Here is a 27,316-nt window from a genome sequence, read left to right as displayed (position 1 = left end):
AGCTAAGTCACCCAGGCACTCCCATAATTTTTTTTAAACAGGCAAATTATATGCCAATTCTTAATTGTGCAGGGAGGGGGAACGTCAATGCCCTGAATCCCCGCATTGTTCAAGGGTCAACTGTACTATAAATGTCGAGAATTTTATATAAAACCCACCAGCACTTTTGATTTCAGAGACGGAGTATGCTTTCTGAAATGTAATACATTTCTACACACAACCCAAAAGGCCTGTTCAGCGCCTCTTTGCCCCCTTCCAGACTATCCTGTGTGTCCTGTTTTTAGTCTGTCCTTAATTCTACCACAAGCCACTCATACAAAGTGCCTACAATTCCTTTAATTTTTAAAGACATTTTTGCCTTGGAAAAAAAATATATTCAAATTGTACTAAGTGAAAAAATATTGCTTGAATTTCTTTTCAAATGGAAGTATAAATTACTCTTATTCTGATATAAAAATATATGAAGTATTCTGAAATATGCTTCAAGTAAAAAATGTTCCTGTTGAAAGAAATAACTTTAACTAAGGGTACTCATTTAAAATAAAGCATATCTGGGTACCTGGGTGGCTCAGTGGTTGAGCGTCTGCCTTTGGCTCAGGGTGTGATCCTGAGATCCAAGGATGGAGTCCCACATCAGGTTCCCTGCAGAGAGCCTGCTTCTCCCTCTGCCTATGTCTCTGCCTCTCTCTGTGTCTCTCATGAATAAATAAATAAAATCTTTAAAAAAATAAAATGAAATGAAATGTAAGAAAATAAAATAAAGCATATCAGAGGGGAGGTGGGTGAGATGATGGGTAAAATAAGTAAAGAGGATTAAGAGTACACTTACTGTGATGAGCACTGAGCAATGTTTACAATTCTTGAATCACTATACTGTACACTTAAAACTAATATAACACGGTATGTTAATTATACTGGAACTAAAATTTAAAACTTAATTTTAAAAATCACGGGTTTTAATCTCCAGTTTTTACATGTAAGGAACCTGGGATCAAGAGAAGTTGGGTGAATTGTCTAAGGTGATACAGCTTATTAATCATTAAGAAGAGAAATCTGCTTATAAATGATCAATTGCTCCTATTCTGCTGCATAATGAGTCAGTAAGAATAGTGCCTCCCATCACCCCCTCCCAGCCCCCAGCACCTGGCAAAACCCCAACCCAGGCACAAATATCCTTTTATGCAAGTAAAACATAGATATGAAAGCATAACTATTATGCATTCTAACCACCCATGTATAAATATGGTTGACATTCTTTTAAAAAATCATAGTTTTAAAACACATATATATGAATAAGATACAAAGCCCTATGATTTACACCTTTATTATCTTGTTTCTCTTCCCTTTTCACTGGTTTTATTTCCTTCCTAAAAGTAGAAACATAATCTCTTTTCTCAGCTACTGATCTTAAATATAGAAGTTATGTTTCAAGAAAGGCTCCATCACTATTGCCAAATGGTTTCTCTCAAACGCATTTCTAGGATTGAAATGTCTTGTTTTAGATTGGCTTGGTTATGGTTTTGGTTTTAGCTTTTTCCAATCATTTCACCTACCACTTTGATTCCCTCTAACAGAAGCAAATCTAAATTGACAAATAGGATATTCCCATGGTGACCCTTCTGCATGGCCCAGAGCCAATATATATAATAAAATATGTCCTTCAGTCTCCATAACCATACAGTTCTATCAAATGAGTACTCACAAAGGAGTTCATTTGTTACCCCTCATGACAGGTACTATCCTACATATAAATCAAGTCAAGATTACTGACATTGCTTTTGTTCTTTCCTATCAGGGACAAAAAGTAGAGGACACTGTTGTGAACTAAAATAAGATCTAAGTGGACTTTCATAGCCTTTAGAAACATTTTCTTTCACAGAAATCCATTCACAATTGATTTTCAAAGCTACACTGAGCAACAGAATTTGGAGGAAAATAAAAAATTAAGAATAAAAATTATCCACATCATATATAATCCTGCTAGAAGAATGTTTTTCAGCACAGTGATAAAAGACAAACCTAATTCAGCCAAGATATCTTCTAGATCTCTTATTATGTCTTTAATACACATTAAGTAAAAAAAGTTGTTGAGTTCATTTTTTTCATGGCAAAATGATAAAATAATAAAGCAACAAGTCCTTAAAGAAACTTGGCTATATGTAATTATTATTCTTTGAATAAATGCTGTTTCTTATAGAAATCTTTTGGATCTCTCCTGTTCAGTAATCCTGATTGATTGGAGATCAGGGCAGTAATAGCCAGAAAGCTGCAGATTTTCGCAAATGAAGTTAAAGCAAGGTCAAAGTCTTACAAATTGTCACCAAATCCTTATAGCAGTACCACAATGTGAATCCAAAATAAAAATCCTACTAGGTTGTTGGTATTGTAATCCAGGGTATTCGCATTTTTTAAAGATTTTATTTATTTGTTCATAATAGACATAGAGAGAGAGAGAGAGAGAGAGAGAGAGAGAGAGAGAGAGAGGCAGGGACACAGGCAAAGGGAGAAGCAGGCTCCATGCTGGGAGCCCAATGCGGGACTCGATCCCGGGGCTCCAGGATCGTGCCCTGGGCCAAAGGCAGGTGCTAAACCACTGAGCCACCCAGGAATCCCCAGGTACTTGCATTTTATAATCCATAAAATCTTAAGAGTTAGTGAGTACTTCCCAAACAATTCAAGGATGACTCCTACAACATCCTTCATCTCGACAATGTACTGGACTTAGATGAATAGAAATAATGAGATGCTCACTATACAATTAGATTCTGGGATTACTTTTTTTTTTTTATTCGAGAGAGCACACAAATGAGAGAGAGAAAGAGCATGAGGGGGAGAGACAGGGGAGGAGAGAGAAGGGGGGCAGAGAGGGGCAGAGGGAGAAGAACAAGCAGACTCCCCACCAAGCAGTGGACCCCAAGACCCTGGGATCACGACCTGAGCCAAAGGCAGACATTTAACTGACGGAGACATCCAGGTGCCACAGGATTTACTTGTATAAAGTTGTTCCATATGTTGAATTGAAATATGCCACTTTTGGACTTTTCTCCAATAGAGACTATTTTATAAAGTGGAAAAGGTTTGCAGACAAAAAGACTGGATTAAAATCCCAGTCAAGTTTTCAGATTCAAAGGGAGGGAAACAAATCACTTGACAGCAGTAATATATGTCTTCAGGGAGAGTTCTTAAGGTGGAGCAAATGCAACCATGTGGATCTTTCCCTTCTCCCCACACTATCTTATCCACAATACCTGAATTTCCTTAATTCTACTTTATTTCCCTGCATGAAACTGAACTCATATCAATTTTAAATTCATTTAATTTAACAAGCATTTCATTGTTAAATGCAGCTAACTCTGAGGTCATGGAGTACACATAATTCAATCATACATTAATACAAACTAGCTCATTATTCTTAATCTGATACCCATATATGTCACTATTACAGTACAAACCACATGTATCATGGCAGTAGAATGCTAGATCAGAGAGATGCACACAGAGGTCAATGGAAAGCTTCACCATTTCCAAAATTTGCTTTGGGGTAGCCATTCCCTCTCAAACACTAAGGAGCAGCCCGGGTGGCTCAGCGGTTTAGCGCTGCCTTTGGGCCAGGGTGTGATCCTGGAGACTGGGGATCGAGTCCCTTATCAGGCTCTCTGCGTGGAGCCTGTTTCTCCTTCTGCCTGTGTCTCTGCCTCTCTCTCTCTCTCTCTCTCTCTCTCCCTCTGTGCTTCTCATAATAAATAAAATCTTAAAAAAATTAAAGAGAAAATTTTTCCACCTACTCCTCCTAACTGTAACACATGATCCCCTCTCTCCAAATCCTGAAGTTCAGGCTCCTCTCAGGAAAGCTGTAACCCTTCTACATAAATTGACATGTTCTTATGAGATGTCTTGGAAATCTAATCATCTACAATATGGTTTCGACAGAAAAGTCCCTAATACCAAATACCTAGTTTAAAAAAAAAATAAACTTTGTAACAGTTTGAAAGGTGACAGGTTATTCTGAGACTATTAAATTCCATGTCAGAGTCATCATACTTACCTAATTAATCTCTTTGTACCCACTTTTCAACTAAGTTCGATTCTTTTTTACAAGGATTACTATAAGCCCAAATCTCCCCATCATATATTTGGACAATTAATATTTATTTGCCCTTAAGTGCAGAATTTTTTTTCCTCCTGACATTTCATCCTGTAGAATATGGACTTTTGTTCCCACCAATCAAAAGCTGATATTAGAAAATCCAACATGTTAACACCTCCTCCCAGTTTTCTATTTACCCATTAATCATTCAGTATGAATTTTATAGTCTCCAGTTAAACCACTGGACAAGTGAAAGCCAGGTATGAAAACTGATTTTGATACCACTAGAAATATCTTTTCAGATACATGATGATCAAGTAATAAACACTGTAGATACGATTTTTTTCAATCAGTTAATTATTTTTTGTGAAATAACCCATTTTTTCATCTTCTAAAAAAACACATAAGGATTTTTTTAATGTTTTACTGAAATAAAGACACCCTTTCCTTCCTATTTAAGAATTCAATTTTTAAAAAATCTAGTTTGACATAACTCACTCCTAGAGAAGCCATGCAATTTATTTACATTTTAATTCTTCAGTTTTCCTACAGTTTGGTGCCTAGATGTCCAGTCTAATTTTAGAGACCACCTTTTCACCTCTTTTGAAAAATAAGGATATTTATTCTTCTCCTGCTTTCTAATAGGTCTGTTGTTTCTGAATGACCCCCAGTTCTGTAATCACATTTGCAGATCATCTTAGAATTAAGGAATACACTTTTTCAAAAGATATATAACTCAACTAATTTAAACAGACTAATTCCTTTATTTTCATCATCTAGAGTTTCAATTCTTTTTTAATTAATTAAAAATGTTATTAAGTAATACAAAGTTCAACAACATATATGGTTGGTTAAAAACAAGTCTCTCTCCTATCCTTGTCCTCTGGCCATCTAATTTCTCTCCCACAGGCAACTACTATGATCATTTTCACATAGAGTTCCAAAGATATCAGACAAGACCAGCATTTAAGTATTTATATTTAATACAAATTCTAACATACCTGCCTCTTCCACTTAATTCAATTCCCTGTTTCAGTGCTGTTCCACCTTGCCAATGTGACATTGTAGTATCATAACTTATACGTATGATCTGTCAGTTGTTAATCTCATATCATCTGACTCACGCAGAGGACATTGCCCTTCCTTATTCTTTTTATTTCTCTTTCTCTCAGTCTATAACTTTGGAAGTTCCTTTTTCTTTCCGTCAGCATTCCTTCCAACCCTAGCAAATGAGAATTGCTTTAGCCTTCCCAAAATTATTTTTCCTAGTTTCAGCTATTCTCTTTTATTTGTCTTAAGTAATATGTCCCTTTTCCCATCTTAATCCATATTCTTTTCAAATTTGTGCTTGTCACACAAAAACACTATGATGTGGGGCCATTGATGTTATTGTTAAATGATTACTTATGAAGCACTTAAATATGTCAATCACCACCCTAGATTCTGGTGAAAGAAAAAGTTGGAGCACCTGAGGTGGCTCAGTGGTTGAACACCTACCTTTGGCTCAGGTCATGATCTCTGGGTCCAGGGATCAAGTCCTGCGTTAGGCTCCCCACATGAAGCCTGCTTTTCCCTCTGCCTATATCTCTGCCTCTCCATGTCTCTCACAAATAAATAAATAATTTTTTTTAAAAAGAAAAAGTAAAAAGATAAAGAAAGAAAAAAGAAAAAGTAGTAGTAAATCTGAGGCTCAGCTGACTATCTTCTTTCTTCATTTTTGATTCATCAAATTTCCTTTTGGTCATATACAGTCCCTTAAAATCATATTTACCATTAATCTGAAAAATCTGAAATTTGCTTAACATCAATGACACATGTGTAACTGTGTCTAACAATGTTTTATTTACAATTGTCACCTCTATAATAATACAGTCACTTTTTCCCAAACCAGTACTGTCTACAGACCTGGACAAGAGCTGCCCTACCCAGATCCTCATGTTTTGGAAGAGTCCATGGGACCAAGGTAATGTGTCCTCCCAGAACCCAGACATACCGTTCCTGATATGCTCAAGGCATCTGGTACCCCCACCTCTCTGCTCAAGCAGCCCAAACCTACTTTCAGGACCTATGCCAGCCTGTTCCTAGAATCCATTCTACAAAAATAAACAACTCAACATGCCCATCCTTACACTTGAGAGGTAGCCCAGAAGCAGCTTCCCCCAAAAAATTATGAGTTTAATGGAGTTTGTATGTGCAGGCTGGACTGTCCACTTGCATGATTTTTCTATGCCCTAATCATTATCACACTAACACACCCACAAGCTTTTATGGTTTTATCTGCAAATAGGTTTCTTTTCCTCAAGTTTAAAGTGTTTTAATAAAAAAAATAAAATAAAATGAAGTGTTTTAATCATGTTAATATATACCCTGCATTGTAATTATGCAGAGAAAATCACATGGGAAAAGGTCAATAATTAATAAATAATAATAAATATAGATACCTAAAAAGACACAAAAAATACAATATCATAGATAGCAATAAATCCTGAATTGAATGTTTCTTTTGTGTTTGAGGCCTCTTAAATGCAAAGCAGAGCCAGAAGTGGAAGGAGAGGGGGCAGACCAAAAATCAGGGCAAGAACGAGTTTCCCATTCACCACCTCATTCTCATAAGAAACTTCAAGGAATCTAAGAATTCTAAATCCAAACCTCCATTTATACCTGTGGGCCTCCATTTATACCTTCACTCTGCTCACTACCAATGTTAAAAACAAGCCTGCCCAAACTTTCTACCTTTCCATGTCACCAAGTTCTTACTAATCAGATTTGCTTCTTTCTTTGTTTCCTCAATCTTCTAAGACACAATCGACCCTGAGGTAGGGTAAAAAATCATCAGTTGTTCCACTTCTTAAGATGCCTAAGTGGCTCAGTAGTTGGCATCTGCCTTCAGCTCAAGGAGTGATCCCAGAGTTCCAGGATCGAGTCCCACATCAGGTTCCTCACAGGGAGCCTGCTTCTCCCTCTGCCTATGTCTCTGCCCCTCTCTGTGTCTCTCATTAATAAATAAATAAAATCTTAAAAAAAAAAAGACTTCTAGAAATTTTCAAAAGTGTTTCAAAATTTCAAAATGTATCATCTTACTGTGTTACTGTAACAGTTTTTTTTAATTTGTAGCAGGAAAATTCTTCACATGATAAGCTTCTGCAACAGTACCACTTCGCTTTTCCCTTCATCCATATACAAAATCCTATACAAAAGTGTATATTCACTATATGTATATTTTTCTACTTTCATTAAAATTATTTGTGAACATTCAATATTATATTCAGAAGAAAATAAATAAATAAATAAAATCTCAAATATTCAAAAAATACAACAGAAATATTCAATTCAGGAATTATTGCTATCTATGATACTGTATTTGTGTCTTCTTAGGTAGCTATATTTATTATTATTTATTAATTATTGACCTTTTCCCGTGTGATTTTCCTCTGTATAATTACAATGCACAGTAATTTTTAACATTATTTTTCTATGCGCTAGTTATTGTCATAACAGTAACACACTCACACACTTTTATGGTTTTATCTGCAAATAGGTTTCTTTTCCTCAAGTTTAAGATGTTTTAATCACGTCAACAAGCCTCCCACCGAAGTATCTTTGGACTTCATGAGATCTCATTTAGTGCAACACTATTTAGTGAAATACAAAGGAGATATTTTTTATAAGGTGTCAAGTGCAACCATCATCACAAATATTAATCTTATCTAATACTCTACACTCCTAAAATATCAGAAAAAAATGGTGAGCAACTAGTCAAAGGTTTCTTAATCTTGAAATAATGTCATAAAAGAGAGTATTTATTTTGTCATTAAAAATTTATCTTGAGGGGTGCCTGGTTGGCTCAGATCCCAGGGTCCTGAGATAGAGCCCATGAGAGCCTGTTTCTTCATCTCCCTCTGCTCCTCCCCCAGCTCATGCTCTTTCTCTCTCTCTCTCTCTCTCTCAAATAAATAAATAAAATATTTTTTAAAAAATCTATCAGGGTGCCTGGATGGCTCAGTTGGTTAAGCATCCAACTCTTGATTTCAGCTCAGGTCATGATCTCAGGATTTTGCATTCAAGCCCTGCATCAGGCTCCCTAGTCAGCATGGAGTCTACTTGTCTCCCTCTCCCTCTGCCCCTCCCTTACTCCCTGTGCATTCTCTCTCTCTCTATATATATATAAGTAAATTTTTAAAAAAAATTTATCTTGAGTGCAAAGCAAAACTCTGTAAGCCTCATTTTCCCTTATCAGCACTCCTCCCTTTCAGAAAGGTTAGCATATGTAGTGAGGAATAAGGTGAAGGATTGGAACCAAATGTTAAGTGACATTATATGTATTTTTATGACAAAAAAAATATATATATATACACACAAATACACAAGTTTAAATAAAGAAATGGAAATGGGACACAAGGGATTTGCTGCACAATAATATCACAGTTGATTTTATACAACTATCTTGGCTAAAGTAAAATAAAATGGAAAGAGGACAACTATAATAAAAAATCTCCACTACAATTTCTATATACACCTGTTTTGTTTTTTTTTTTTAATTTTATTTATTTATTCATGAGAGACACAGAGAGAGAGTCAGAGACACACGCAGAGGGAGAAGCAGGCTCTTCATAGGGAGCCCGAGGTGGGACGTGATCCCAGACCCAGGATCACGAGCTCAGCTGAAGGCAGATGCTCAACTGCTGAGCCACCCACCAGGCATCCCTACAGACCTGTTTTCCAAGACCACCTCCCTCGCCACCCCATCCCACCTCCATAGTTCCAATGTCATCATTTCTGGCTTATTTGGCCCACCAAGAAAGAAGTACAGACATCTTTACTTACTTGGTACACAAAAGGAGCTCAGTTTCTGAGGGTCAACAAAATCAAACAACTGCCCAATATATATGATGAAGAAATAGTTGGGTTCTTTCTTTTCAGATGTTCTTCCTACACTTTACAAATACTTTCCGCACATTTATTTGGAGATGGAAAATAAGTATAAGCTCTTCTACCTCGCCTTTTCATCAGCTATAACAGCAATTGTGTGAGATCAGAGGTTCCCCTAGACTACAGGGCATCATTCATTTATTCCTTCATTCAACTTATATTTATTGAGTTTCTACTTTACACCAGTCAGAGATTAGGGGAGACCATAAACAATAAATATAATAAAAAGAAAATGGTTAGTACATTAGAAAATGACATATATATGAGAAAAAAGGAAAAGTAGAACAGAATAAGCAGGATTCAGGGGAAGAGACATGGAGAGCAGACTGCAGTATTAAATAAGATCAAGATTATCCTCACTGAGGGCATTTGAGCAGAGTTGAAGTGGTGAGGAAATTAGCCAAGCAGATACCTGGAAGCAGAGCCCTCCAGGCAGAGATAACAGCTAGAGCAAAAAGCTTGAGGCAGGAGAGTGCTGGCTTATTAGCAAAACAACAAGGAGGCCAGTGTATGTGGGTAGAATGAGCTACAAAATACATAGTAAGGGTGATCAGAAAGGTAATGCAGTTGAAGGTGGGTGGCTATAGACCCTGTTGAACTACATGGAAAATACAACAGAGGTTTCACCACTACAGAACCATGACCTGATTTATATTTTAGAAGGATCACTCTGACCAATAAAATGAAATATGAGGGGCAAGAGTAGAAGCAGGAACCTCGTCGTTAGGCTCCTGCAGTAACTTAGACCTGGATAAGTGTAGGGGAAGTGGACAGAAGTGATCAGTTTGTAGATATATTTTGTCACTTGAGCCCATAGTAATTCCTGACAGACTGGACATAGGGAAAAAAATTCAAGATGTCTTTAAGTTTTTCAGTCTGCAGCAACTGGAAGGCTGGAGTTGCCATTAACTAAGGTGGACATGGCTGCAGGTCCTCCTCCTAGGAAAAGGAAGAGTCCAGTTTGAGACATGAGAAATTTGAGATGCATATGCCACATCCAAGTGAAGATGTTACGTAGGCAGTTAGATATATAAGAGCAAAATTTGGGAAAGAAGTCTAGGATGAAAATATAAATTTTAGAGTTGTCACCACAAAGGTGGATATAATGCGACCACCAAGGGAACAAGCAGACTAGGAAGAGGCAGGTCAGAGTCAAAGGACTGTTGGGAATGAATGGAAATATATGTGGTAGTACTCAGATAAGGAATATAGAATTAAGATTTGCCTTTCAATAAATGAGAAAAATATCATCCTCTGGGCAAATGATTTAGAAAAAGATGCCACCCTCTGGGCAGACAGCCCTGCAGGTGTTAACAGGAAGGCCCATAGTTTGCACAGCAGAAGGAGGGCTAGGTTTCAGCTTCACTTAGCCTCTCAGCAGGAAAACATGCAGCAGCTAGTGTGAGACACCCAGCTGTCCCCCACTGTCTGCTATGGGGTATTTTTTTTAAGTGAGCTCCACATCCAGCATGGAGCCCAATGCAGGGCTCAAACTCAAGACCCTGAAATGAAGAGCTGAGATCAAGAGTCAGACACTCAACCAACTGAACCGACCAGGCGCTCCAGCTGCAAAATTTCTTAAATTCTCCTGCATGTCCTCACTACTGGATCTCAGAAATTAAGAGCACTGGCTAAACCTAGACTGCCTATGTGAGGATCTAGGTTCTATTCTCTGCTCATTGGTGACTTTAGACAAGTTATTCAATCTCCATAAATATCAGTTTCCTCATCTGTAAAATGAGAATAGTAAGAGTACCCTCCTCAAAGGGATCTTAAAGATTAAGGAAAATTCATGTAAAAGACATAACTTAGCCAATAACTGACACCTAGCAAGTGCTCAACAAATATTAGTTGATATTACTATCCCCTTTTCAGTAGGAGAACAAAGTCCACTAGTCTACATTTAGGATAAACGTATCTCTTTACCTATAGAGCTTTAATTATTATTCAAGAATGCTTTCACTCTTTGTTCCCATAACAAAAGAGTTTAAAATAAAGATTCCTTCTGGTGCCTCATTTTATTGAATCTCTTAACTTAAATTCTAAGGCATATGTCCTACATGGGCATTAATTAGAAAAGCAAAATGCCTAAATACCCCAGAAAAAAATCCTAATCCACTACAACCTCATAAAGGATCTTGAACCCTTTGAAATCAATTCCAGAGTGGTGCATAAAAGGTATGCTCTGGGCAACCCAGGTGGCTCAGCGGTTTAGCGCCACCTTCAGCCAAGGGCCTGATCCTGGAGACCTGGGATTGAGTCCCACATCCGGCTCCCTGCATGGAGCCTGCTTCTCCCTCTGCCTGTGTCTCTGCCTCTCTCTCTCTCTCTCTCTCTGTCTCTCTCTCTGTCTCTGTCTCTCTCATGAATAAATAAATAAAATCTTTAAAATATAAATAAATAAATAAATAAATAAATAAATAAATAAATAAATGTATGCTCCAGGTTTAGATCTACAGTTGTTAAATGCACTACATTTGGGATCCTTAAGAGTGTGCATTTTTTATTTCCTTAGCTTCCAAGAACTCTGGGTTTCAACAGAACAAGACAATTTATATTTCAAGCTTAAAAAGTAAGTATCTTTAGCATGTTATAATTCAAACTTTAAGCATCTGAAGTTCTCTTTAATAAACCTCTATAATCTTATTGACATTCTTTGAAAAATTATCAAATTGAGTGCTTCCTCAAAAAAATTATGAGTTTTATGGATTCTTTATGAGAACACCCAAGCAAAATTAAATTAAATTGAAATAATTGCTTACTCTAGCCATACTAACCAAAATAAAACTTCCCTGCACACACAACCTAGATGAGGGCTGCAAAAATGGTTTTAAATAGCCAAAAGAGAAAAAAAAAAGCCAAAAGAGGGACACCTGGGTGGCTCAGCAGTTGAGCACCTACCTTTGACTCAGGGCATGATCCTGCTAGGTCCTGGGATTGAATCCCACATCAGGATCCCTGCATGGAGCCTACTTCTCCCTCTGCCTACATCTCTGCCTCTCTCTCTTTCTCTCTCTCTCTCTCTCTCTCTCTGTGTGTGTGTCTCTCATGAATAAATAAATTAAATCTTTTTTTAAAAGTCAAAAGATTGCCTTAACTAATGTGAAGTAAAACAAAGGAAAACATTTTACTTATATTTAGGTCTTATGCTATGTCCCTCTTACTGTGAATGGCTAGTCAAGTTTAATCTCCCTCCAAAATTTAAAAAAAAATAAAAAAGCAAAAATTTATAATTCAACTTCTAACTTAACTGGAAAGTAACATTGTATATAAAAATTTTACATGAAGACCTCACTACCCCTCTCCTGATAATACATCTTTTATGTTATTTTTTTAAATGCTAGTTCACACTAAAAGCTCACCCTATATTTCACAATGGCACACATTTTCAAAATTGCAGCTAAGGAGAAAGGACAGAAATGCCCCATGGTTACCTATATAGCAATGCCTTTCAACTTAAGGACATTTTGTACCATATAAAAATTATAACAGAACTGAAACACTGTGAGATCCCATCTCATATAAGCCCAGCATGAAGGTTACCTACATATTATTTAAAAAGCCAAAGAACTAAATTAGCCCAATTGAAATCTAAGAAGATAATCTAATACATGAGACCTCAGAGAAGCTTTCACTGAATCACCCAGAATAAGAATAACCTTCAGCTATAAGGCATCAAGTTTAAGCAACCAGGGCAGAAGTAATATGCCCTTCATACACACCTTGAAAGTGACAGTGGCTTTTGTTGCTGTAAATCCAGTGGGCCTGTGGGTTGGTTCCACTCCATGTTATAAGACAGCTCAAATATATATGAATTCCCCTAAGGTATGTTATTTTTGAAAGGCAGAGAACAGAAAGAATAGTGAAAAAAGTAAAATTCTTATCAATCTCATTTTGAATCTAAAAAAAATCCCCATTTCTTCTATATTCTCTGATTAGCTAGAAATAAATAACAGCCTGCTTACCAGAATAAAGAAAATGAGACTAAAGTCTTTGAAAACACTATATTCATTTTTCTATGTATCTATCAATACACTTGGGAAACCAAGAGTATATAACTGTTTTTAAAACTTCAGGTCCTTCCTCGGCTCCATATTTCCACTTTTCCATATTCCTTTAACAGAGTTTTTAAAAGTCTGTGCCAGAATCTTTCAATTTAACCAACCAAATTCACTATTTTACCACTACTTTTAAATTTTTTCCCTAGGAATTCTGTCTATATATCTACTAACCCTACTTAACTATTTCTCCCACCTGGTCAGTATTCTCTCTATAAGACATAAAAGGCTTTCTTCTCTGGCTTTAAAACACCACTTTCTACCCTTCTGGCATTCTCTCCCAATATCTTTTGCTGGCTCCAGCTTATCTACTACTTCCTGTTAAGAAGGGGTCTTACCCTAAAGTTCAATTCCTTACATCCTACTCATTGCTCACGATATATTGCTTTCTCTAAGTACTACTTCCTCAGTTCATACCCTCTTTATTTTTTTTAAAGATTTTATTTATTTATTAATGAGAGACACAGAGGGAGAGAGAGAGAGAGGCAGAGACACAGGCAAAGGGAGAAGCAGGCTCCATGCAGGGAGTCCGACATGGGACTCGATCCCGAGTCTCCAGGATCAGGCCCTGGGCTGAAGGCAGCACTAAACCGCTGAGCTACCCAGGCCGCTCTCATACCCTCTTGAAACTGATTTAGACTTCATAATGATACCCTAACTGGTCTCCCTTCTGGTTTTTGACAACCTCCAATTCATCCTTCAAATTATTCCTTAAGTGATCTATATAAAATAAGATAATGTTACACTAAATCCCTGCTTGAAACTTTCAATGATTCTCCATTTTGACACAATAAAATTCAGATTTCACTGAATGACTGAAGGCAATTTGGTTTGTCCTATGTCTCTAGCTTTCTCACCCCCTTTGATCCTCCTCTTCCCTGTACGCCATCCATGCTAGACAATTTGAAATTCTCTGAATGGATCATACTGGTTTATGCCCCTAAACTTTTATTCACTCTGCTCCCTCTGCCTAAAGTGCCCCTCTCCAACAGCCACTTGACAAATACTTATTCATCATTGAACTTCAACTCAAACAATCCTCTCTATATCACACACACACACACACACACACACACACACACACCATAACAGAAATAAGTAATGCTTCTTTATCTCTGTACCCTATAAAGATCTCTAAGAGAATTATCATCATCATCCTACCAACTCATAGGATTTTTTATACTATATGGTAGAGTAAATGAATGTTTATATCACTTCCTTCAATCAAAACTAATAGAAGAGAAAAAATTAAGTTAAAACCATTATACTCAAGGAAACTTGTCAGTACCCCAAATTACAAAGAAAGAAATATAGTGAAATCTTGAGCAAATTAAGAAAGGGCAAGAGGGCAGCCCGGGTGGCTCAGCGGTTTAGCACCGCCTTCAGTCTAGGGCCTGATCCTGCAGACCCGGGATCGAGTCCCACATCAGGCTCCTTGCATGGAGCCTGCTTCTCCCTCTGCCTGTGTCTCTGCCTCTCTCTCTCTCTCTCTGTCTCTTTCTCTCTCATGAATAAATAAGATCTTAAAAAAAAAAAGGGGGGCAAGAGCCTATACACATCTCAGTAGTAAATAATTTTCCCTAAAAGTGCCAGAACCCTGAAATTCCTGTCTACTCATCCTTTGATTAGAGTATTAAGATGTAGGGCATGGATAGATCTAGGATCAAAGGGGGATATCCCTGTAAAGACCCTTTGAGACTACAGAAACACAGGGATGGTAGGGCAGGATTAGCATGATGACATGCCACTTCTAACTGTCTATGACTAAGCCCACCCCACCTAGCCGAGGGAACTGCGAGACACCCAGCAGAGTGAAGGAAAGAAAAAATGCTGAATCACTAGTTTGTAATGCTGATAGCCTATACTTAAAGGATTTTGCCATGCAAATGGTTGTCAAAAGAAAGCCCGGATAGTAAAACTTACAGCAGACAAAATAGACTTTAAAACAAAGACTGTAACAAGAGACAAAGAAGGAAAGACATGATATAATAATAAAGGGGGCAATCCAACAAGAAGAAATAGCAATTGTAAATATTTATGTACCCAACATGGGAGCACCCAAATCTATAAAACAATTAATAACAAACATAAAGGAAATAATTTATATTAATATAACAATAATAGGGCACTTTATATCTCACTTATATCAATGGGCAGATCATCCAAACAGAAAATCAACAAGGAAATGATGGCTTTCAATGACACACTGGACCAGATGGATTTAACAGATATATTCAGAACATTCCATCCTAAAACAGCAGAATACACATTCTTCTCAATTACACATGTAACATCCTTCAGAATGGATCACATATTAGTCCCACAAAACAAATCTCAACCAATTCAAAAAGATCAGTTATACTATTATGTTTCCTGACCACGATGCTATGAAACTAGAAATCAACCGTAAGAAAAAATCTGGCACAAATACATGGAGTAAATAACATGCTACTAAACAATGAATGGATCAACCAGAAAATCAAAGAAGTTAAAAAGTACATGGAAACACATGAAAATGAAAACACAATGGTCCAAAATCTTAGGATGCAGCAAAAAGCATTCTAAGAGGGAATTTTATAGCCATACAGGCCTATCTCAAGAAACATGAAAAATCTCAAACAACCTAACCTTACACCTAAAAGGGAACTAGAAAAGAACAAACAAAACCAAATGCCAGGGATCCCTGGGTGGCGCAGCGGTTTGGCGCCTGCCTTTGGCCCAGGGCGTGATCCTGGAGACCCGGGATCGAATCCCACGTCGGGCTCCCAGTGCATGGAGCCTGCTTCTCACTCTGCCTGTGTCTCTGCCTCTCTCTCTCTCTCTCTGTGACTATCATAAAATAAAAAATAAAAAAAATAAAAAATAAAAAAACAAATGCCAGCAGAAGGAAGGAAATAATAAAGATTAGGGCAGAAATAAATGATATGGAAAATAAATAAATAAATAAATAAATAAATAAATAAATAAATAAATAAATAAATAAGGCAATAGAACAGATCAACAAAACTAGGAGCTGGTTCTTTTCAAGATCAACAAAAATGATTAACCACTAGCCAGACCTTTAAAAAGAGAGAGAAAGAGAAAGAGAAAGAAAGAGAAAGAGAAAGAGAAAGAGGACTCAAATCACAAATCAAAGAGGAGAAGTAACAACCAACAGCACAGAAATTCAGACAATTGTAACAGAATATTATGAAAAATTAAATGCCAACAAATTAGACAACCCAGAAGAAATGGATAAATTCCTAGAAACATAAAATCTACCAAACTTAAGCAGGAAGAATAGAAAAATTGAACAGACCAATAACAGTAACAAAATGTAATCAGTAATCAAAACACTTCCAACAAACAACTCCAGGACCAGATGCTTTCACAGGCAAATTTTACCAAATATTTAAAGAGTTATACCTATTCTTCTCAAACTATTCTAAAACATAGAAAGTGAAGGAAAACTTCCAAATTCATTCTATGAGTATGAGGCCGTATCAAAACCAGATAAAGACACCACAAAAAAAAAAAAAAAAAAAACAGAAAGAACTACAGGCTGATATCTCTGATGAAGATAGATGGAAAAATCTTCAGCAAAAACTAGCAAACCGTATCCAACAACACATTTTAAAAGGCATACACTACAATCAAGTGTGATTTATTCTTGGGATGCAAGGGTGGTTCAATACTCATAAATCAATCAACATGATACACCACATTAATAAAAGAAAGGATAAGAACCATATGATCAATAGATGCAGAAAAAGCATTTGAAAAAAGTACAACATCTATTCATGACAAAAACTCTCAACAAAGTAGGTCTAAAGGAAACATACCTTGACATAATAAAGGCTATCTATGAAAAATCCACCACTAACATCAACCTTGATGGGGAAAAACTAAGAGGTCAAGAACAAGATAGGGATGTATACTCTCACTATTACTATTTAGCATAGTACTGGAAGTCTTAGCCTCAGCAATCAGATAACAGAAAGACATAAAAGGCACTCAAATCACTAAGGAAGAAGAAAAACTTTCACTATTTGCAGATGACATGATACTCTATAAAGAAAACCCAAAAAAAAAAAAAAGAAAGAAATCTCGAAAGACTCCACCAAAAAACTACTAGAACTGATAAATGATTCAGTAAAGTCATAACTACAGAATCAATGTGTAGAAATCTGTTGCATTCCTATATGCCAATAATGATGCAGCAGAAAGAGAAATTAAAAAAAAAACACTCCATCAAACTCCAATAAAAAAGTATACAAAAAAAAAAGAAAAAAGAAAAGAAAACCACTCCATTTACAATTGCACCAAAAACAATAAAATATCTAGGATAAAGTTAGGTGAAAAAGAGGTGGAAGACCTGTACTCTGAAAACTATAATATAAACACTGATGAGGGCACCTGGGTCACTCAGTCAGTTAAGCATCATTCTTCAGCTCAGGTCATGATCCCAGGGTTCTGGGATTGAGCTCCATGTTGGGCTTCCTGCTCAGCAGGGAATCTGCTTCTCCCTCTCCCTCTGTTCATTCTCTCTCTCTCCCTCTCTCTCTCTCTTTTAAATAAATAAATAAATAAATAAATAAATAAATAAATAAATAAATAAAATCTTTTTTATCTCTCTTTCAAATTAATAAATAAATAAATATAAATAAATAAAATCTTTTTTAAAAAACACTGATGAAAGAAATTCAAGATGACACAAAGAAGTGGAAAGACATTCCATGCCCATGGGTTGGAAGAACAGATATTATTAAAATGTCTATACCACCCAAAACAATCTATACATTTAATACTATCCCTATCAAAATACCAATGGCATGTTTCATAGAACTAACAATCTAAAATTTGTATGGAGCTACAAAAGACCCTGAATAGCCAAAGTAATCTTGAAAAAGAAAAAAGAAAACAAAACTGGAAGTATCACAATTCCAGACTTCAATTTATATTGCAAAGCTGTAGTAATCAAAACAGTATGGTACTGGCACAAAAATAGGTACATAGATCAACGGAACAGAGTAGAAAATCCAGAAATAAAATCACGATTATACAGTCAGTTAGTCTTCAACAAAGCAGGAAAGAAAATCCAATGGGAAAAACAGTCTCTTTGACAAATAGTGAGAAAACTGGACAGCTACATGCAAAAGAATGTAACTGAGCCAATTTCTTATACCATACACAAAAATAAACTCAAAATGAATTAAACACCTAAATGTGAGACTTGAAACCATAAAAATCCTTGCAAAGAGCACAAGCAATAATTTCTCTGATATTGGCCATAGCAACATTGTTCTAGATATGTCTCCTAACGCACAGGAAACAAAAAGCAAAAATAAACTACTAGGACTACACCAAAATAAAAAGTTCCTGCATGGCAAAGAAAACCATCAACAAAGCTAAAAGGCAACCTATGGAATGGGTTAAAATGTTTGCAAATGACAAATCTGATAAAGGATTAGTATCCAAAATAAAGAACTGATATAACTCAATACACACACAAAAGAAAATCCAATTTAAAAACAGGCAGAAGACATACAGATGGCCAACAGACACATGAAAAAATGTTCAACATCCCTCATCATCAGGGAAATACAAATCAAGACCACAATGAGATGTCACCTCACACCTGTCAAAATGGCTAAAATCAAAAATACAAGAAACAACAAGTGTTGGCAAGGATGTAGAGAAAAAGGAACCCTCGTGCAGTTGGTAGGAATTCAAACTGGTGGAATCACTATGAAAAACAATATAAAGTTTCCTCAGAAAGTTAAAAATAGGGCTACTCTACAATCCAGTAATCTCACTACTGGGTATTTATCAAAAAAAACTTCATTTTACCCAACTAATTCAAAGGGCCACATGCAATCCCATGTTTACTGCAGCATTATTTACAGTAGCCAAATTATGGAAACAGGCCAATTGTCCATCAACAGATGAATGGATAAAGAAGGTGTACACACACACACCTACACACATCAGAATATTATTCAGCCATCAAAAAGAACAGAATCTTACTATTTGCAACAATGTGGATGGAGCTAGAGAGTATAATGCTAAGTGAAATAAGTCAGTCAAAGAAAGACAACTACCATGTGATTTCACTCACATGTGGAAGTTAAGAAAAATAACAAACAAAGAAAAAAAAGAAAGAAAGAGAAACAAACCAAAAAACAAACTCTTAACTATAGAGAACAAACAGATGGTTACCAGAAGGGAGGTGGGTACAGCAATCTCACTTCTAGATATCTACTCCAAAAATAAAAACTAATATATGCCGAAAGCAATTCATTGCAATTGATTTCAAGTAACTTCAAAACACAATATTTTTACTCTAATCCCTACAGGGATATCCTCTAAGACAAAAAGAATGGCAAAGTAATCTTAAACTGCATTTAGTATTCTTATTAAATACATGTATTATAGTCTTATAAATTATTATTACATATATGTACACATTCATACACATATAAATTTATGTATGTACATACACACATTAAGATAAAGCAAATAATTCATGCTATTAGGAAATAAGAATTCTAGCATAAAAAAAGAGATACAAATATAAAATCAGAAAATTTACATGAAAACCTGTGATCTTATACTGAATTGAAATTATCAGTATGATCTTATTTATATATTTCTCTCTTCCCCAAAAATATCTATTTCCTAGCTCTGTTCACAAAATAAAAAGGCAGGGATGCCTGGGTGGCTCAGCGGTTGAGCATCTGCCTTTGTCTCAGGGCCTGATCCTGGGGTCTGGGGATAGAGTCCCACATTGGGCTCTCTGTGGGGTGTCTGCCTCTCCCTCTGCCTGTGTCTCTGCTTTTTTTCTATGACCCTCATGAGTGAATAAATAAAATATTAAATAAATAAATAGACAGTGGCAGTGGCAATAGCAACCCTGTGCATAAACTGTGCTCCCTAATACTATTTCCCACTAAAAGGACCTAGGCCACTCAATAGGAAGACTGGTTGAAGATCTGGGGCAGGAAATATATAAAATCAGCCTAAAACATCTTCTTATGCTAGAACACAAAAACCACTTGGATTTGTCAAGAGGTTCAGGATCCAATTTAAATGGATTCTCACTGGCCAAAAGTGGAAAATTTGGGGATCAAAAGAATAAAGATTGCAAAACATAAAAACATATATAAAAATCAGCTCAAAAAAAACAAAAACTCACTAGCCACCTTTCAAAGTTGATAGGACACCATCCTATTCCTCTGAAAATTGATAAAGAATGGGAAATAATCAAGTATTTCCCTAATTTTTCTGTCATGAACTATACTTGAGAGGAATATTCTAAAATTCTTTATAGAATAATCTCAACCAATAAACCTAAAGAAGAATTACAGAATGCTAAAATCACCATTTACTACCCTTTAAAAAAATAATAGATCTAGAAAATGATCATCAATAAAAGCTAAAATTATTAGATGAAGGATTAATAGTAAACTTTGAGAATCAGGCTTACAGAGCCTAAACATGCTGATCAAATTTAACATCACCAAAAATGACACAATCCAGACTCCATGCTTCCTGACATGACACAATAGGAAGTACACCACATCATCTATACAGCATTCTTGCCAAAAGAGTTAAAAACTAAATCTAATCGAGCCTTGTGCAGATCTAACCACCACTTTACTGGAAGGAGGAATGTGTTAAGCGACATCAAATGCTGCAATCACCCAAATCCAGAATATGAGAAATACTGTAAGACAAAATGACTTAGTTTCTTCAACTCATAGATAATACAAAAAAGAGGGAAAGCTATTACAAATTAAAAGATATAAGTTATTAACAACCATACAAAATGTGTCAAACCTGAATTCTGATTCTAAAATCCTACTATAAAAATACATTTTTAAACAATTAAAATTGGACAGACAGGTTATTTAATATTAAAGAGTTACTGTTAATTTTATTGGGCATAATAATATGATGATTATGTTTTCTTAAATCCTCAAATATTAGACACAAGATTAACATGGACGATTTATTTTCAACAAAGGTGCCAACATAGTGCACTGGAGGAAAGACAGTTTTTTCAACAATGGTGCTGAAATAATTGGACATCCTACATAAAACAGGAACCTCAACCCTTTCTTTACACCATATATGAAAATTTACTTGAAATAGATCATAGAGCTCAAGATAAGACAAAGCTATCAAACTTCTTAAAGAAAACATAGGAGAAAACCTTTGTAACCTTGGGTTAAGCAAAGGTTTCTAAAGCACAACACCAAAAGCATGATCCATAAAAGAAAATACTGATAAATTGGACTTCAGCAAAATTTAAAACTGTTGCTCTTTAAAAGACAGTGTTAGGAAAATGAAAAGGTAAGCCATAGACTGATCACAGTATTTTTAAAACTCATATATGATAAAAGTCTTATATACAAAAAATATGAAGAATCCTTAGAAATCAATAATTAAATGAAAAACAACTCAATTTCTCAAAATGGACAAAACATTTGAAAAGACACTTCGCTGAGTGAAGTAAGTCAATCGGAGAAGGACAAACAGTGTATGTTCTCATTCATTTGGGGAATATAAATAATAGTGAAAGGGAATATAAGGGAAGGGAGAAGAAATGTGTGGGAAATATCAGAAAGGGAGACAGAACATAAAGACTCCTAACTCTGGGAAACGAACTAGGGGTGGTGGAAGGGGAAGAGGGCCGGCGTGGGGGTGAATGGGTGACGGGCACTGAGAGGGACACTTGACGGGATGAGCACTGGGTGTTATTCTGTATGTTGGTAAATTGAACACCAATAAAAAATTAATTTATTAAAAAAAAATGAAAAGACACTTCATGGGCGCCTGGGTGGCTCAGTGGTTGAGTGTCTGCCTTTGGCGCTGGACATGATCCCACGGTCCTGGGATTGAGTCCCTCATCGGGCTTTCTGCAGGGAGCCTGCTTCTCCCTCTGCCTATGTTTCTGCCTTGCTGTGTATGCCTCTCATGAATAAGTAAATAAACTCTTTAAAAAAAAATGAAAAGACACTTCACCAAAGAAGATAAATAAATGGTAATTAGGCACATGAAAAATGTTCAATATCATCAGTCACTAGAGAAATGCAAATTAAAGCCACAATATATACTACTATACACCTACTAGAATGACTAAAATTAAAAAGACTACAGGGGAGCCTGGGTGGCTTAGTCGGTTGGGCATCTGCCTTCAGCTCAGGTCCTTACCCAGGTCCTGGGATCCAGCCCTGCAACAAGCTCCCTGCTCAGTAGACAGTATGCTTCTCCTTCCTCCTCTGCCCCTTCACCCACTTGTGTTCTCCTCTCTCTCTCTCAAATAAATAAATAAAATCTTTTTTAAATTGGATTAAATTAAAAAGACTATCAATACCCAAGCTAGTAAAGATGAGAAGCAACTTGAAATCCCACACATTGCTAGTGAAAACAAAAAGTGTTAGTTTCCTACAAAGTTAAACATATACCCACTCTATGATCTAGCAATTACATTATTTAGATATTTCCCCAAGAAAAATGAAAGCATATGCCCACTTAGAGATCTATTCACAAATATTCATGATAGCCTTATTCATAATAGTCAAAAACTTGAAACCTCAAATTTCCATCAACAAATGAAAAAACAACTTTGTAATGCAATCATACCATCACATTGCATGCAAGGAAAAAGCAAACTACTGATAAAGGCAACAACATGTATATCTCTCAAAGGCATTATGCTAAGTGAACGAATCAGACAAAATAAGTTACATGATTATACTTACAGGACATTCTCAACTTCTCTGGTACATTACTCAGTTTATTTAATGCCTAACCTCTTTAACTTCTTTTCTTTTTAACACTTTTTATTTATTTATTTGAGAGAGAGAGAGAAGCAGAAGAGGCAGAGGGAGAGGGAGAGAGAATCTCAAGTAGACTACATGCTGAGCTTGGAGCCTGACGCAAGGCTCAATCTCACAACACTGAGACCTAAGCCAAAACCAAGAGTTGGCCACTTGACTAACTGAGCCATCGAGATGCCCTGACCCTCTTTAACTTCGTAATAATATTTGCTTCATAGCCTGCAAGCCTGTTTATTGTCCATTTGTCCTCAATGTCATCCTGTGTACCAGATGTGGTATGTGTACGATTTATAATTTTTTCTTGAAATAACTACCTCAAACTAGCATATACATTTATAGTACAAAACTACAAAAACAAAAGCTTTGAGTATTTTCTTTGTTTTTTCACTATGCCTTAAAAAAATATCATTTATTTACCTTATTTTTTAACAACAGAATTTTTTTTAAAAAAGAGCAAAATGATTGTCCCTGACTCAACATGTTAATTTATGAAGATATCAGTAAAGATACTTAGCAAAATTTTAACTACTACATTTATGTTCTTTTTCAGTACTGCTAGGTAATAGCAATGATTTTGCAAGCTTGTTCATTTATACAAGCTGGGTTTAGTATGGTGTGCAGTACGGAGCCCAGAGCCTCCAACTATATTTTGAGTATTTGTATTTTGAGTTGTATTTTGTATTTTGAGTATTTAAAGATCAAAGAACATTAAGAAGTTCTGTCTCTGAACTTCTTCCTCCTAATCAAAAACTTATTTCCCAGTTGGATTGATTCAGTTAATTTTGACCTAAGTTGAAATTCAGGTTAAATTCATCACTAAATTGAAAGAGTGAAAGGAATGAAAGTAGCTAATCTCATTTAAAACAATATATTTTATTTAAAAAAAATACTAGGACAAGATTCATAGACTCACACAAAATTGCCAATATATTTTACTTTAAACATTGGCTTGATCATGTCTGTTTTAATATGTAAATATTTTACCTTATTTAGATAAATTCTTGGTGTTTCTAAAAACCAAATAAGCCTCTTGAATCTTTCTCCTGAATTGAGTGACAGACCGAATCTTTTTCTGCTCCTAGAAATTTGGAGCCATACTTATGCCCACATAAATCAGTGTGTGGGTTAAAAGGGCAGCAGTTCTCCACTATTTTCCCACCAAAACACAGTGACATTTAAAGCGTATTTAATATTCACTGTCCAACATACTCTGCTCACTCTGAACTGCCACCTGCAGTAAGGAAGACAGCTGGTTTGCATGAAATACCCGCATAAGATTTCCGTAACCCTGAATTTTCTCTCCAATCAATCTGTAATACACAAGTGTCATAAAACCATAGTCAAAACTACTGTGTTTTTTGCCTTATTCTTGACTCTGTTTTACATTCTTATGCTTGTTTTCCTTTCTTCTTTCACTCCACTTTTAATTTGTGCTATCTTGAGTTTCATATAGCCTTGTAAGTCACCTTAAATCCTTTCTAGAAGAAGGAATAAATAAATCATCATTCCATGTATCTGCAAAAGCAATCTTTTCTTGTTTACATTAGATAAAGCCTTAAAACTTAACTCCTTGCTGCCTCTCAACTACTCTCTACCATGTTGAACATGGAACTATCAAAATCCAAGTTCCTTCCTTTTTGCTTTTATCAATGTTGTTTGAAGATATTAAAGGCTACATACAAAAAATACAGGAAAAACATCCATGCGCAAGTTAAGTTTAGAGGCCCATGACAGAAATTAAATTGTTTCCACAAATAAAGAAACTGCTTGCTACACAACTTTAATGTGTAAAGAATGTAAAGCTTCCAGTTCCTTGCATATATGGTTTCTCAAATAGTAATAGCTCAGTTACACAGCAAGAATTTTTAAATGTTCTGATGTAACACTACTATATTTTGGGCATTGGCACATGAGCATTCATTTTAGCACTATTTTTAAAATCACTAATAAACACTCCAAATAGCAGAACTGAGCCTCTGCTCAATTGAGTCCGCCTGAGTTGTTGTGAAAGAAAAAACGTCTAAAAGAATCATATTTTTATCTAAATCTGCAATGCCTCCTAATCTATTTGAAAAAGTAGGCATTTATAAAATTGGAGCTTTCATAAAGTAGTTTAGAGTTTAGTGTTATTATGAGAAAAATTAGTTATAAAAGCAATAAATGCATAGCCGAGTAGCTACTATTCATTCCATTTTATAGAAATAATGTCCTTTTATTTCCCCCAAAGTTATCTAACCAAGCAACAGATAATCTATAATTATAGGATTTGCCTTACACAGCAAAATTTGATCTTAAAAAGTTTGACACTTCACTCACCTAATGCAGGACAGAGTATTGCCCATACACAGATACTAAGTCAATTGTCTAAGCAATTTCTTGTACTTAGAAATTCAGTGCCACTATTACAGCTCACAATTTGGCTTATGATGCATCTGTAAGCAAACAGCCTGACAAGCACCCTAGTGTATTTCAGGATGACTGACAGGACACAGTGGCTCAAGCAGAAAGGGGGGATGGGTGCTCTTAAAGCAATACACTAATGAAGACCGACATCAAACAGCAGAATCAGACTTAAAATTATATTTTTCAAATCTGCAATGAAATAATGATATATTGTCCAGTATAAGCTTTTAAACATAACTTTTGTGTGCATTACGTTCCCAAAATATTGTAAATTCCAAAGTAGCTTTAAAAATTTTATTTGAAAGAAAAAATGTGAAACAGACACGCTATATGATACCTCCCGGAACTTATCAAACTTCTAAATGACTTAAGAATATTTCAATTATTTTAAACAGAAATTAAGTCAGGGTACCTGGAGAAAAGTAGTTCTGATTCATATTTTTGCCAATCACTCTTGAGAAGTAATTTAACTGATGAAAGTAAATTAAATGTCAGAGTTACTACCAGAAATAGGGGTAGGAAAGCCCAGTAGTTTGCCCCCTGCTGTGTTCCTTTCTTATGGTCTACTTCTGTGGTTAAAAAATAGATCAAAAGGGGCACCTGGGTGGCTCAGTCAGTTAAGTGACTGCCTTTGGCTCAAGTCATGATCCCAGGCTTCTGGGATCCATCCCTGCCCTGCACTCTTGCTCAGCAGGGAATCTGTTTCTCTCTCCCTCTTCTTCTGCCCCTCCCCCTGCACCTGTTCTCGCACTGGCTCACACTCTCTCTCTCAAATAAATAAAATCTTAAAAAAAAAAAAAAAGTAGATCAAAAAATTAGGAAATTTCAATAATGGCTATTTCCATTAGTTTCGCTTCAGAAAATATTTATTTAAGTGATACACTGGCTTCACTCTTCACATACATAATTTTTCCTATATTATTTCACAATACTCTGTATTGCTCAATCCTTCTTTATAGCAATCATTCCTATTAGGAAAAAAAAGGGGGGGGGGGCTACTCATTTTTAAACGCAATCCCTAACTTAGCCAGCAGAGGGTATCACTTGATTCAGAAAGTCCACAATATTGCCTCCAATGACATTTATTTTTATACTTGAACTACAAACTGGGACACACCATCTCAACTTTCCTTATTAAATGTGTTTAGAAATATCCCATTTTATTCTTTCATGTATGTTTGATTTTCACATAGCCCATGTTAATGTTTAGTACTTCTCATCTCTGACAGAGTCTACCATTATTTCTTCCTCTCCCAGCTCACTACCATCCAAATGGTAGTGAAAGAAAGGCTAAGAAGTAGCAGAATTTGGTTCAATGATCAAAATGACTTCCACAATCCTAGATTTTTTTTGGGGGGGGAGGGAGGAAGCAAGCAAAGAAACAAAGTTTTACATAAAGATTCCAAGTCCCTTTAGAAAATCTAAAACAAATGCCGAAGAAAATAAAACTACACTATAATACAAAATAATTTCTCTTCAAATTTACATATACAGTTGTAAACTGTTTAATATTTTCTAAATGCTTTGTTTGGTATTTGCTATTTGTCCATTATATATTAGGAGCCACAGGCTAACTTTAGAAGACAGGGTTCCTGTTATCACAACATTATTATATTTCTCATGAGCATACAATGTTACGACTAACAATGTCTTCATACAAGCTACAAATTCTTATTTTACAAATTCAATTTGGAATAGCATGAACATTGATTTGCCTGATTTACTCTAAAAATAAAGAGTTTATAATCTAAATAGCCAAAATCATTAACTACCACAAATTTATCTTGACTGAAGATAAAAATTTTCTATGCTTCTCTTAAGCTATTGTCACAAACATTAAGTTTACTAAGTTAACTTGGTAAAAATAAAACAGATCTAAAGGCTCAAAGAGTGATCTCTCTTTTCATGCTCCTGGAATTATCACTAATGATACACGCTTTATGCCCAAGTATTAAATTTTACAAAGAAAAAAGAAATAATCATTCTCTTCCTCAATTGTCATTCAAAATAGGAAA

General features: G+C 35.7%; 1 protein-coding gene across 3 annotated transcripts in view; it reads right to left on the bottom strand.

The window, feature by feature from the left end:
* Positions 1–25,292, bottom strand: part of CTNNA3 (catenin alpha 3) — a 1,663,516-nt gene extending 1,638,224 nt beyond the window's left edge. For all 3 annotated transcript variants that reach the window (XM_055308926.1, XM_055308927.1, XM_055308929.1), the window contains exon 1: positions 25,215–25,292. The gene's annotated coding sequence lies outside the window, so the exon portion shown is untranslated. The remainder of the gene's footprint in view (positions 1–25,214) is intronic.
* Between the last annotated feature and the right edge of the window lie 2,024 nt (positions 25,293–27,316).

This window comes from Nyctereutes procyonoides, unplaced genomic scaffold, assembly GCF_905146905.1.
Source record: "Nyctereutes procyonoides isolate TBG_1078 unplaced genomic scaffold, NYPRO_anot_genome, whole genome shotgun sequence".
In the NCBI taxonomy this organism is placed as follows: Eukaryota; Metazoa; Chordata; class Mammalia; order Carnivora; family Canidae; genus Nyctereutes; species Nyctereutes procyonoides.
This window is presented reverse-complemented; position numbering and strand designations above follow the sequence as displayed.